Raw genomic sequence first — 14,153 nt, forward strand, 5'->3', positions numbered from 1 at the left:
AAAGAAATGATTGGAAATTGAGATAAAGTGAGATAGCTAGAAAAATGTAAAAAAAAGTTATTTGGTGGAGAAAAACTTTACTGGAAAAATTAGGTAACTTTTATGAAATCAACAGTGCATTAAAAGTGAGATAACCGATTTTCTAAAAAATCTCACATTCAAACTGGGTTTCTAAACGGTGCGGATATCTATGTTTCTCATAAATCCATACAAATTGGATAGATGTGTTTTTGGTGAAAATATGTTGAAACAAACATGGTGTTTCTAAAAGCCATACTTGAGAAATATAGATATCTCTTAAAAAGCTCCAATCCAAACACCACTTTAAGTACCACAATTATTTCATTTGTGTAATGTATCTAGTCAAAAAAAAAATTGAGGAATAATTGTGATATTTATATAAAAAAAAAAGAAAAATATATTTTTATTCAAATATTACTTGTTGAATGATAAATATACCTAGTACTAATATAAAGAAAATGATCTCGTGTTCCAGAGATGCACTCCACTGCAGGCCGCAGCAGCATATTTCTGCTATTATTACCTCTCTTTCACTATTCAGAGATACTTGCATTTTTATACTTGAAATTTAATACAAAAAAAAGACACTTGAAATTTTTATTTATTTTTTAATTTAATTTAAAATTTAATTAATTCACAAAGATCAATAAATAAATAATGGTAATATTGATATATTAATAAAAATAACGTCTCAGAAGATTACCAAAAAAATAATAACAATAACGTCTCAGACAATCCCTTATGCATGAGGTACCTTCAAGAAAACAAGAAGGTGACACTGTTTTATCACTCTGCAGAATTTGACCATGTGATTATGTACATGGATCATTTAACACTTAATTTAAGTCATTGAAAAAGAATAAAGATAGAGGTCCAACAAGATGAACTTACTGTGGGAGTATTCTAGTTGCGTAATTCGAGTAGAAACTTTTAACTTTTTCGACATATTATTTAGGAGAAATGATTTTTGCTTCAAAGATAGAAATTTTTTATTTGACTCGGAGAAAAAAAATGGATTGACCATCATATTTATGGTTTCTCTCTCTTTATGGTTTTTCTCTCAGATTTTTTTTTTGTCTAATGATTTCTGTTTTTGAAACAGAAATTAATTTTTTTTTTAAAAAAAACATTTACCAAAACAGATAATGTTTTTCCCTTTCTCTTACAGAAGAAAATGAAAAATCACCGGTAGTACCCTCAACAGTTACGGACAAAAGTTGCTTTAGGGTTAAGGATACTGATTTTGGAAAAACTTTGGACATGTGTACTCCAGTACTTTGCCAAAGCGCTAGAATTTGATGCGTTTAGATTTAAGTTATACGTTCACTATTTTATTCTTTGTCCACGAAGCAGGCGATTTTATCTAAGACCGCTATCGATAGGTAATGAATAAAATAAGATATTCATTTATACTAGCGTTCAACCGTACGTTGAACAAAAATATTTTAGAGTAAATATCATTTTTATCCTTAACAAAAAAATATGGTCTCCATCTTAGTCTCTTATAAAAATAAATTAGTTAGTTAGTCCCTAACAAATTTAAGGTGAATCCATTTTAGTCCTTTTGAGGGACTAATGTGGGTCTTTTTTGAATTTGTGAGGGACTACGATTTCAACTAAATGGGTTTACTTTGAATTTGTTAGGGACTAAATGACTAATTTATTTTTGTAAGGGACTAAAGTGGAGATCGTGTTTTTTGTTAGGGACTAAAATGGGTATTTACTCAATATTTTATATTAATTAATTTATAAATAAATATTTTTTTGTGAAATATGAAACATAATTCAATATATCTAAAGTATAGCAGTGTCATGTTCAATTCTGACTATTATTTAACAGTTCAAGAAAAATAAACCAATTCATTAAATGTCACGACGAAGTTGATTTAAAGTGCATATAGGAGTTGTACCAAAAAAAAGAAAAAAAGTGCGTATAGGAGAAACCTAGGGCTCTATTAGGGTTTGGTGATAGACAGTGTATGGTTATTAACATGTGTGAAGGTCCCCATCGAGGAGGGGAGAGCTCCTCCACAAGGGATTAGGAGGCTGTCAAGAGTCGTTTGGAGATGCAATGGAAGAGCGAGCAATGCTACGTAAGAGAATCATGATCGATCTTGTCCCAGGAAGATCGTTCCTTGACATCCCAGGAAGGCAAAAGGAGGTTTAGGACGGGTAAAACCCCAAATTTTTTAATAATTTTAAAAATATTTTTATAATAACAGAAACTATAAAACTATTAAAATCATAAAACTATGGATAAATGATTTCTTCAGTCAATGGAGATAAGTTATTTTCGGTGAGGCCAAAACGACATCGTTTTGGGACGAAAATCAAATATTTTTGTAATTCTAATATATTGCAGAGTTATATTAGTCTTAATCATCATAATTTTTTAATCTTATGACACTACTGAAAAATGCAATTTTTTCGACGAAAAAATCCCGTCGAAAATGAAAAGTCTCATTTTCGACGAAAATGAAGTCATTGAATATCTCTTTGTGGGTAACAAATTTTTCAACGGAATTTGAGATTCCGTCGAAATTTTTTGACAAAAATAATATCAGTAGAAAATTTTCGATGGAATTAATTTCCGTAGATAATTTTCGATGGAATAATTTTTGTGGAAAGATTCGACGAAAAAATAATTATGTTGAAATTTTTCAATGAAAAATGAATGAATTTTCGTCGAAAAATCATGTATTAATTTTTGACGGAAAATGAATGAAATTCCATCGACAATTTTTGTATTAATTTTCGACGGAAAACAATTTTCAACGAAAAATGAATAAAATTTTGTCAAAAAATCTTGTATTAATTTTTGACAAAAACAATTTTCATCGAAAATTTTCGACGGAAAATGATTGAAATTCCATCAAAAAATATTGTAATGATTTTCGACGGAATATAAATTTTGTCTAAAATTTTCGTCGAAAAATGAATGAAATTTCGTCGAAAAATCTTGCATTAATTTTCGATTGAAAACAATTTTCGTCAAGAAATTTCAACGGAAAATGAATGAAATTCCATCGAAAACTATTGCCTCAATTTTCTACGAAATTGCTTTTTCATCGATTTTTTTTATTTCTCTCTACAAAATCAATACTAATTTATGTTTTGCACCTAATAAACAATTATAATGAAAGTGAATAACATATCAAAATCATATGATCTTAATATAATTATGTGTACAAAAGTCCATGTTATATAATAATGGAAATAGTCTTATATATACAAAAGTCTCTGTCATATACTAATCAAAAGAGTCTCATATGTATAAATGTCCAAGACATATACTAATCAAAAGGTATATACATATACAAAAGTCACTGCCATGTAATAATCAAAAGAGACATAATTGTAATGATTTTCGAAGGAATATAAATTCTGTCGAAAATTTTCGACGAAAAATGAATGAAATTTCGTCGAAAAATCTTGCATTAATTTTCGATTGAAAACAATTTTCGTCAAGAAATTTCAACGGAAAATGAATGAAATTCCATCGAAAACTATTGCCTCAATTTTCTACGAAATTGCTTTTTCATCGATTTTTTTTTATTTCTCTCTACAAAATTAATACTAATTTATGTTTTGCACCTAATAAACAATTATAATGAAAGTGAATAACATATCAAAATCATATGATCTTAATATAATTATGTGTACAAAAGTCCCTATTATATACTAATGGAAACAGTCTTATATATACAAAAGTCCCTGTCATATACTAATCAAAAGAGTCTCATATGTATAAATGTCCAAGACATATACTAATCAAAAGGTATATACATATACAAAAGTCACTGCCATGTAATAATCAAAAGAGACATATTTATATACAAAAGTCCCTGTCATATACTAGTGAAAAGAGACCTATATATATAAATGTCCAAGATATACACTAATCAAAAGGAACATACATATACAAAAGTCTCTATCATATACTAATCAAAAGGAACATACATATACAAAAGTCCCTGTCATATACTAATCAAAAGAGTCTTATATCTATAAATGTCCAAGAAATATACTAATCAAAAAGGACATGCATATACAAAAGTCCCTGTCATATATTAATCAAAATAGTCCCATATCTATAAATGTCCAAGACAAATACTAATCAAAAGGGACATACATATACAAAAGTCCCTGTCATATACTAATCAAAATAATCTATGTACAATAGTCCATGTCATATACATCTATACAAGATACGAAAGTCATGCTGGTGGATGACCTGCATGATCATGGTCATCACCTAGGTCCTGAGACGGGGGCTGAGTCTCGTCGTCATCTTCAGTATCTAATAATGCCTCTGGAAGCCTTCGCATAAGCTTCTCCATTTTTTCCATTCGCCTGTGCATCATAGCCACGAGACTATCCTGTTGCTCAACCATTTTCTCTTGCTGTGCAGCCCTCTCCTCTTGTTGTGCAGTTCTCTCCTCTTGTTGTGCAATTGTATCCTGCAACTGCGTAATCAATGTGTGCATCCTGTCATGCTCCTGCTAGGACACTCCAAGTGGTAGCCTGCTGGAGAACTGAGATCTTTTATATGCTCCTACTCGTGTACCTAAACCGTATACCCGTCCTTTACGGTTAACCCCACCAGCTGCCAGCAAGATTAATTCATTATTCGAGGCAACACTGCTAGCATCCTCTCCTGGAGTGACCTGATTGTCTCTCTCTTCCCTCAGTCTCGTAAAGCCATCTTAAAATTTACATAAAAGTATTGATGTGTTAGAGTCAAGTGCATTAAACATATTCAGCTTTTGAAATTAATATAATATTATAAAAATGAATAATACTCAAAGTGCCTTTGCCTTGTCATTGCACCACCTGTGACGATCATCTTTAGATGTGTGTGTATGCTTGAAAATAGCCCAATCCATGGCGGACGGATCCACGACCCCATCTACCTGCTGCTTGAAATAAAACATAAAATAATAGGAACATAATACGCTAAGTATAAAAAAAGGCTTACCATTTTAATTACTACAAGCATATGCAATTATAAGTATTCTTACCAACCGCCTTGCATGCTCAGTAAATGGAATTGAACCTCCAGAATGTGAAGGTCCATCAAATTTGGACCTGTTCCTCTTATTTGTTTCAACCATTTTCTTCCATTTTTCATCAGTCCAATGGACCTTCAAACCATCAAGTGCATTTTGAGTCATCCAAGACGTATCACCCTTTCCATTTCTTATCAAATTCATGTGATTTTTAATTATGTCAGTGGCTTTGGTCTTGTATGCTTTATCAAAAAGATACTGGTCATCTGGCAAGCATTTATATTTTTCCTACAATGATTAAATATGATAAAAAGACAACTTCGTTAAAATATCAACATTAATTTGAAAAACCTTGAATAATACATTAATATTAATATGGTCAGGTTTGAAGGACAACATTACCATCAATTTGTAGAACCAATTCTCCTTGACATCTTTTGGCACTGCCCTATATGTAGCCCATGGACTGTCATAGTTGCGCTTGATTATTTTTGTTATTTTGTGCACTATATCATACGGTTCAAAGCTGAAATACATTGTCATGCGATTATCAACATTGTATTATACCGATCTTTTCCCGGGGATGAACAAGAATGGCTAGGGTAATCAACATAGTTTAATCTCCTTGACATTCTTGTTCATCCCTGAAATAAACGGATCGTATCTATTGTATCTCTGGGACTTCTTTATTTCAACATTTCCATACAGATCTTTTCTTGTGCCTTGTGGGCTAGGATCAAACCATTGACATTTAAATAGAGTTAACTTTGTGTCACCATGGCCAAGATAATCCATTTGTACAAAATAGTCAACTTCTAAACTTTCCATCTGCGATCCTCTAACGCAAATGCCATTATTTGTTGTAGCCATCCCTTCATTTGATGATATAGTCGCAAACTTGTATCCATTAATAACATACTTTGGACAACGAGTGATGATTTGGTTTGGTCCCCAAGCTAAGCTCTATACAACATCTTCAGGGGCATTATGAGATTGTTTAACCTACATTGGGTTGTAAAAACATTTATTTTTTGTACATAACTTGCATTGTTTAATGATACATGTGGAACTAGTAATAAGTGCAAAAATGTTGGTTAAATTATTCATATCGTTCTTGAATACCAAGACGGGGACTCTGCTGATATTTTTTTCGTCAAGTTGTACAACTGTTATCAACAGATTTTGGAGTCTTTCTAAGTTGGAGAATGTCCTGTCATGTTAGATTTGTGTCGGGAATAATCAGCGAGGATACATTGACTTGATGCATAAATAAGAAATATTTCAACTTATGACAATAACTGGATATTAGATACATACTATAAGTAAGAGGCAACTTCATCGTGTAACATCCCGCATAATTAGGAAATTACATAACTTGCAATTAGGGGTGTGAAGCATGATTGAAATTTGAATTAAATTTATGTTTAGAGTGGAATTCATTTAATGACGAAAATAATCTTGTTATTATAAGCGAGTATATGTGTATATTTTAAAAGATTCAAGACATTAGTTAAAAAAAAGGATAGTATTACAATTAATTATGATATAGGTAGGAATCCTAATTACTATCTAGTGGGAACATAAAATAATAATTAATATATATGTTTCATATGATAAGTGAACCATTAGGAAGTTAATAAAAAGGCCATAGTGGAGGTGAATGCATACCTTAAATTAAAAATCATAAAGTATGAAAGCCTTAGTTAACACTTGGAAGACATGTAAAATAATAAGTAGTAGGTTGTACATGAGATAGGTAAGTTTTTGGACATGCACTTTGAGACCCTCTCCTTGGAGGGGCGCTGGCCACTTGTCCTTGAGTAGCAATTAAGTTCAGCCCAAACCTCTCTTATCCTTGAACCATTAGTCTATCCCTTACAAAATCTGCATACTTGTCATGGATTAGCCAATAAGTGGCCACATGGCAATATCTATTTATCTTTACTTCACCACTCTATACACCTAGTGAAAAGAGAAAGCAATTTAAGTACTTATCCTTTTGTCCAAAGAAAAATCAAGCCAGCCCTATAGCCATCTTACACACCTTGTAGGTGATTGGTGAAATCTGAATGCATGTGTTTTTATTGGTTGAAAAGAAAACTAGACACTTATCTACCCTATGCCCTTCCTACACGCCTTGTTGAGGCAAGAAACAACCTAATTTCTTTGCTGGCCCTTGGGGGCTGATTAGTGACCAGCCATGTTCCTCCTCTTCCTCCCCTCAAAGCCGTGAACCCAAGAGAAGCATACCATTCTGTCCTCTTTGATCCCCTGCGCAAGGACCATCATCAACAGAAGACTGGATGCCTTATTTTAATTCAGAATAAAATCTAACCAACCATTTCCTCAAGCCGTGAACCATCTAAAGAAAGAACCACAGAATGCATGTTAATTTCATTTCCAAATTCTTCACAAAAACCGTGAGCTATTGGATAAGAGAACCTCAATCTAAGTTTCTTTCTTCTCTCTCTCAAATATTCGGTCTAGAGCAGAAGGCAAAAAGCCTAAGCTTACTTCATCCCCTTTTTGGTTGTTCGGCCGAGTTGTAGCAAGTAAGGAGAGTACAACCTAAGCTCCTACTCCATCGTTTCTTTCTTGTTCGACGGGCGACAAACCTCAAGGAGGTGAGATGATTTCTGCATCTTCTTGTTCATAACCTCTTGACTCGATTCTCATTGGACTTTCCCTTATTGTGTGCTTGATTCTGCCTTGGTTACATTCATCCATCCATTGCATGCTGCAGGAGTTGATGTCTTGGGACGGTGGAGGATGAAGGACAACTTCCTGTTCTATTTGGTGGCCTGTTTGATGTATAGGCAAGAAAATGTAAGTAGAACCTCAAAGTCTCCCTTTATCCCTTGTTGTCCGATCTTACTTGCATGTTAGAAAGATGTAATTTTTGTCATTTCTTCTTCCTTGGTTCTGTTCAGCCGTGCAGCCATGTTTTCGGTGCATGTGAGCTTTGATAACTAATTTGTGAGCTTGTATTGTGGTTCATAGTGAAGTTGGAACTGCCATCGAGTTAGAAAAATAAATATATAGCAATGCATGTGCGAACATAGAAGAGGGCAGCATGCTAAAAGTCTTATTGACCATGCCTAGGTGAGGTAGGTAATGTATGTTTAAGAAAAAAAGAAATAGAACTGCCATAGGGGATAGCCTTAAAAACCGAACCTGTAGGAACTTTTGGATTCTGTTAATTGCTATCAATTGAAAGGATAAAATTCAAGGAAGAAAACCATTAGCATTAGAAGCATGTTAATTGATCAAAATACAAGAGTTGGAAGCCCTTGCTAATGACTAAAGAATCGAACCCACATGCATGGAAAAATTATGGTTATGCCATTTGCTAATTATTGGTAGGAGAAGCATGAAATCAGATTTGAACTGTGCCTTGTGTGTGTTGTAACTCTTGTAGGCAGCATGCTAGTGATCTAATAACTCATGCCTAAGTCAAATTGGCAGTGTCCTAGTAATAGAATGTGGATGCACCAAATGATGGCCTAAAAATCGTATATGTTACATGTAAGAACCTTTGGCTTGTCCATGGCTAGCCTGTATGAAATTAAAGTTAAAACAGAAAATTAAATAACGTTGGAAGCATGATAAATCGATTGAAATCATAGGAATTAAAAGCACGGAAAATTAGTTTAAAAGTCAGAAAATGAACTTGGTGTTAGAAGTATGAATTTCGAATGGAACCTTATGATTTATAAGAAAATAAAGTGAAATTCTGTTTGGTACCTTCTTGATTAGGTCCACAAGTCTCAAGGACGTTGGGCTGATTTTGAAATGTCTGATTAAAAAGCTAAAGTGTCAAGGTAAGTGTTTGGTGGTGATACCTATTGTGACTATTAGCTAGTGTATGAAATTTTGAATTGTTGCTCACATGTGCCTTGGATTCGTATTTTGTTAAATATGATTTGCAATCTGCCTTGGACTTGACATGATGGAAATTATGTTTTGGAAGTATTTGTTATTCGGCAGATTGGTATTAAAATTACATAAAATATATGCTATTATGATTATGATCTAGTCAGGCATATGCACATCATAAAACTGCATTTATCATGTGTGTGTAAAGCCAATCATGTCATAGCATTATGCATTCATTCTGGAAACCGAAGTATATAATAAAAGTAAGCATAAGTTTGAGCACGCATCATATAGGCATCCCTCAGGTACCAGGGAACGGAGCCGTGGCTCAGTTCGCATAGGTTGCAGTGGAATTCACCTTTGGAGCCCTATGGAATCTCCACTGTGTTTGTTAGTAGTACGTGCACTGTAGTGCTATGAACGTACATTACTTTGGCGTTATATACGCATCTTGATTAGTATTTTGGCGTTATATACGCATCTTGACTAGTATTCTGGCATTATCTACGCACTCCGATTATATGTTAGCATTTGTTCTGAATTTAAATGTTGATGCGACTGTTTTGGAATTTTGTACCTAGACTAATATTGTGGCAATACTGGTTTTACTATCACACTACTGGGATTTTTCTCACCCCTTTCGGGACTCAATTTTTATAAAATTGAAGGGAGACGTAGGAGCATTTGATGACGTAGTATTTTGGATACATGCTGTTGAGTGTTGCTGTTTATATCATGCTATTTTCTCGCTGTCTAATTGGTTGTGTGCTGAATCTTGATGTTATATAGTGTTTTGGAAGATGACTAATTGAATTTAGCATTCTGTTTTGGAGAACATGCAGTAGCTTGATTATTGTATTTACGTAAGACTTATGTAATTCTGTTTTCTTACTTGGACAAACAAATTCTACTGTTTAAATTTTGGATTCTTGGGACTAAGTTTTCGAGCACTTTGCGAGTTCCGTTTCTGGGGCTACGGACCTCCGATTGGAGTATAATTTATATGTACTTAAATCCCCAGATGTCTAGTTTCAGATTATGTAAAGTTTATGTCAAATGCATGTAAGCCTAATTTTATACGATTTTTGCAAGTCAGGTAGTTTTGGGAAAATTTGTACTGATTGATCGGGTACCTTGCGAGTTCTGTTTCGGGAGCTACAGACCTCCGAATGAAATAATTTTTATATGCACGTAAAGCTCCGAATGTCTAGTTTTCTTGTGTTAAAGAATATTTTTTTAAGCTGTTGAACTCGAATTTATATAATTTTTGCAAGACAGACAGGTTTTCCGAAAGATTACTAATTCAGCAGACAATGTATTTTATATAGTTTCAAACTATTTTTCTTAGGCAAACATATTTCATCATAAGATTTTATTTCATGACTTAAAAACACAGTTCAAATTTTAATTCAATTCCGCATACGACTCTAATTCGCTTAGCAGACATCTCCCTTGGATGCATACAAGGGAGGGTGTCACACTAAATGGTATCAGAGCAGTTTTGATTCAAGGTGTTTGTGTATGATTGCTGCATTGGTTTCTGTTTGTATATGTTTGTTGAATCATTGCTGTTTGAATCTGGTTGTTGAACTGTTTGCTGACTGCTGAATCTTAGAATAAAATTACTGGACTGTCTGAATCATGATTGGCACGTGCTGAGTTGTTTTTTTTAAACTGTGAAAGTTAGTATAATTAGAATGTTAGAGTTATCCTGAGCTATATTGAAATCATCTTGTGAAATTGTTTACTTACAGCAGTAGGAAATTAACTTACTTGGAGCGGTTTTGAGTTCTGAGAATTGTGAGATACTGCTTGGTTTTCTGAAATATAGACTGTATTGTATGGATTTACTTAGTTGTCGACATGATGTGTAGAGGTTAGTTATACAGTGATACAGGTAGCATGGTTAAACAATTGAAATTGATCTGCTAAATTGGATTGACCTGTCTTGCTGTTGATATTAGTGAATGTTGTTAGGGTTGTTGAATACTATGTATTGTTTATTTATATGCCCTGTTCGGTTGTTTATTTATATTCCCTGTTCGGTTGTGATGTCCATACTCTGCATTGAGATATTTGGCTTGAATTGTTGCTGTTACTAAATTGCGCAAGAGTTGTCTGATTGTACTGTATTGCATCTGAATTGAAATGTTGAATTGTATAATTGTATGAGTTGATTATTTGAAGCTCTGTCTTGAAGTGGGAATCGTGTGTCAGCCTTGAGTCCACTGTCGTGTATGCCATGCGAAGAGTAGGATCCACTCGTTGTTTGGCATTACGAAAGTAGAATCAGTATTAATGAGGCACGAAGACCTCTTCTAGAGAGAAGTCTGATGTGTGGTAGATTGTAATTGATTAATGCCTGAACGACGAATAAATAATGAAGTATGGAATTTGACGACTTCCAGTGTTTGATGAGATGATATTCCAGCTGTTACTGGGAATGGGTCTGGCCAACACATTCTTCGGTAACACGGTAGTATCAAATTGTCAAACACCGAGAATAAATTGATGAAAAAGGTTTGGTTGGTGGTTTTGGTACTCATGCTTGAAATTATGTGGGAAGTTAAATCTAGGGAATGGTTTGAATAATTGGAACAAGCAAACTAAATTTTGTAGCACCATCTGATTGTACGTAGTAATTAATTGGTGTTTAAGTTGTATTAAGAGTGAGTGGTTTTTGTTTGATAAATTGCACAGATGAAAACTTTTGTTTGGTATTGGTTTGTCGGGTATAGCAAATGAAGAAAAATAATTGAAACTGGATTGTTGGTCGAATATAAGAATTTGAGTTTATGAAACGTTTGATTTATTTTAACCGTCTAGTATGAAACTTCCAGAGTAGTGACGTCTAGTTAAATTCAGTCTGTGTATTGTGCTCAAGAAATTCATCTTGTTATGTAATCTGAATGGGTGAGTTCTGTTTTAGTCTAACTGCTTCATGAAAACTTTTTTAATTTGGGAGCCTGGTGTGTTAATCCTTTTGTTTTGAGTATTTGATTTTATGAATTCTCTTTTTGTTGGAAAATGGGTTTAATGTGTGGTATGTATCATGAAGAGTATTTGAACCGAATTTGATATAAATGGTATGGTTTTGGGTAATGGCTGTATTTCAAATCAAGTAGTATGAAAGCTAAATGGAATTCATGTAACTTAGTTTGCTTTACCCCTCATGAAGTTTACTTTGAAGATATTTTGAGATTAAAGTTCTGTAAGAAGAAAATTAAAATAATTGTCTCTTGCGATAACAAGAACCTAAAAAGAGTTGAAAAATTTACCTTGACCTTGTTGCTCAGTGCATGACCGTATTGCTGTAACTTATCACCTTAGATGGGAATTTAACTGCAACTAGGATTTTGAATAGGATTGTTATGAACTTGAATTATGAAAGCATGATCTGTTTTGTTGGATTACGATTGTAAGCTGTTTCAGAATTGTAATGTTTATGAATGATTGGAAAGTTCATATCATGATTGATGAATCCTCTGATCAGTGGAGTCAACTACATACGAGGTACCTAGGACAGCGGAAAGCTCGAGGAAGTTTCCTCATATGGGTGTTTTGACGAGCTGTATGAGATGTACCACTTAAGATGATATGTACGAAAACCATGATTAGAAATGATAAATGTATACATGACTGGTCGGTATCTGTGTTTTTGGATGAATATGTTTTAGAATAATAGACTTTATGACATTGGATTCTAGGAAAGTATTTAGACAGTGTTTATAGAATAAGTGAATAGGCTTAACATCTCATGTAATCATGGAAATTAGAAGTTAGTACCTCAGAAGCTCGGTATCCCTACTCGTGTTATTATAATTCAGCTTCCTATACAGAGTCTAATTAGGGGTGACTCCTAACCGTGAGCGCTAGGCAGATGCACTACTTACCAATGCAATTCCTTTTCCGTAAGATAGTGTCAAATATTGTACTGTTCACTTAATTGATGCCATTAAATTTTTATTTCTCAATAGTGATGAACTAAGACCTTTAGAAAATAAGAACATTTAGTGGAATTCGGCCCGTGATGAAATTTTGTGATTTTGTGAAGACCCTTCCACATTGTAATTTGGAATATGATGCGTTCTGTTTTACTCACTCGATTTTCTGTAGACTATTATGTTGTGGAATTTTGCTCGTGATGTTTGTCAAGTCAGGTAATTAGTTGTGAGGTGTTTATTGAATTGAATTTTAGCATGTGTAAGGAGTAAGTAGGAAGTGGGCGAAATTCTAAATTGTAACCTGTAAACTGTAAAAATAAAATAATTGTAATCGAAGGTCTTAGTAATTAGCACTCTGTTTGCACAAGTAATAGGCAGACGTTGTCTAGTTGTTTAAACTGTCTAAATTGAAATCGTGAAACTTTGTTGTGTTACTATTTGTGAAATAACATTGTAATTTGAATTGTTAACTCTCAACTACGGATACATAAAAATCTAGAGTCATCTTGTAAGTAATGATGTGCGTTGTCAGTATAGTAAGTATAACAGGTACATAAGTAAGAGGATGGCATGTTATTGATATGGACACACATAGAAAACAAGAAACAAGGAGCATAGATAATAATGTTAATGGATAATCACTAATGGATACAGGCATAAAACCGAGTTCATGTCTTGTTTAAGAACTACGATAGAATTTCTTTGGGTCTTAAATGAGATCATGAAAGTTGTAACACCTCGTATATATCCGGTAATGTTATCATACTATCGTATTAAGCTGCGCTTAATTAAAAAAGCGGAATATCTTTTTCTTTTAAATTATGAAGTCATTATCATTACCAACTTGCTTATTAACCAATTAATAAAACATCGCCTGTATGTAATTGCAATAAAACAACTAACTGAAATACCTCATTAATTAAAACAATAATAATGTATGTCTCTAGTCACGGAACTACAACACGTAAACCGGACCAACTATCAGTTTATACAACTCAACTCAAAAGTACTAACAACATAGTGGTATGGACAACTCTCATGTTCACCCAAATAAGGCAACAAAGCCCAACATAAGTCTCAACATCAACATCATAATAATAATGCAGAAAACATAAACAGCATCCAGCCCAGTCATGCTAGCAAATAAGCAGTAATATCATAATCAGCTAAGCTCTGGCCTCCTGCCGCCAGAGGCATCAGTCACCATACTACCTGAACCTGAAATAATCATTCCCCAAACGTGGGGTGAGATCTCTAAACAAGAAATCTCAGTAAAGCAAGGGGTCCTCAAGGATCTTCCACC

The sequence above is a fragment of the Gastrolobium bilobum genome, unplaced genomic scaffold, assembly GCF_033153095.1.
Source record: "Gastrolobium bilobum isolate Gb01-03AN ecotype WA unplaced genomic scaffold, APGP_CSIRO_Gbil_v1 utg12004, whole genome shotgun sequence".
Taxonomy (NCBI): Eukaryota; Viridiplantae; Streptophyta; class Magnoliopsida; order Fabales; family Fabaceae; genus Gastrolobium; species Gastrolobium bilobum.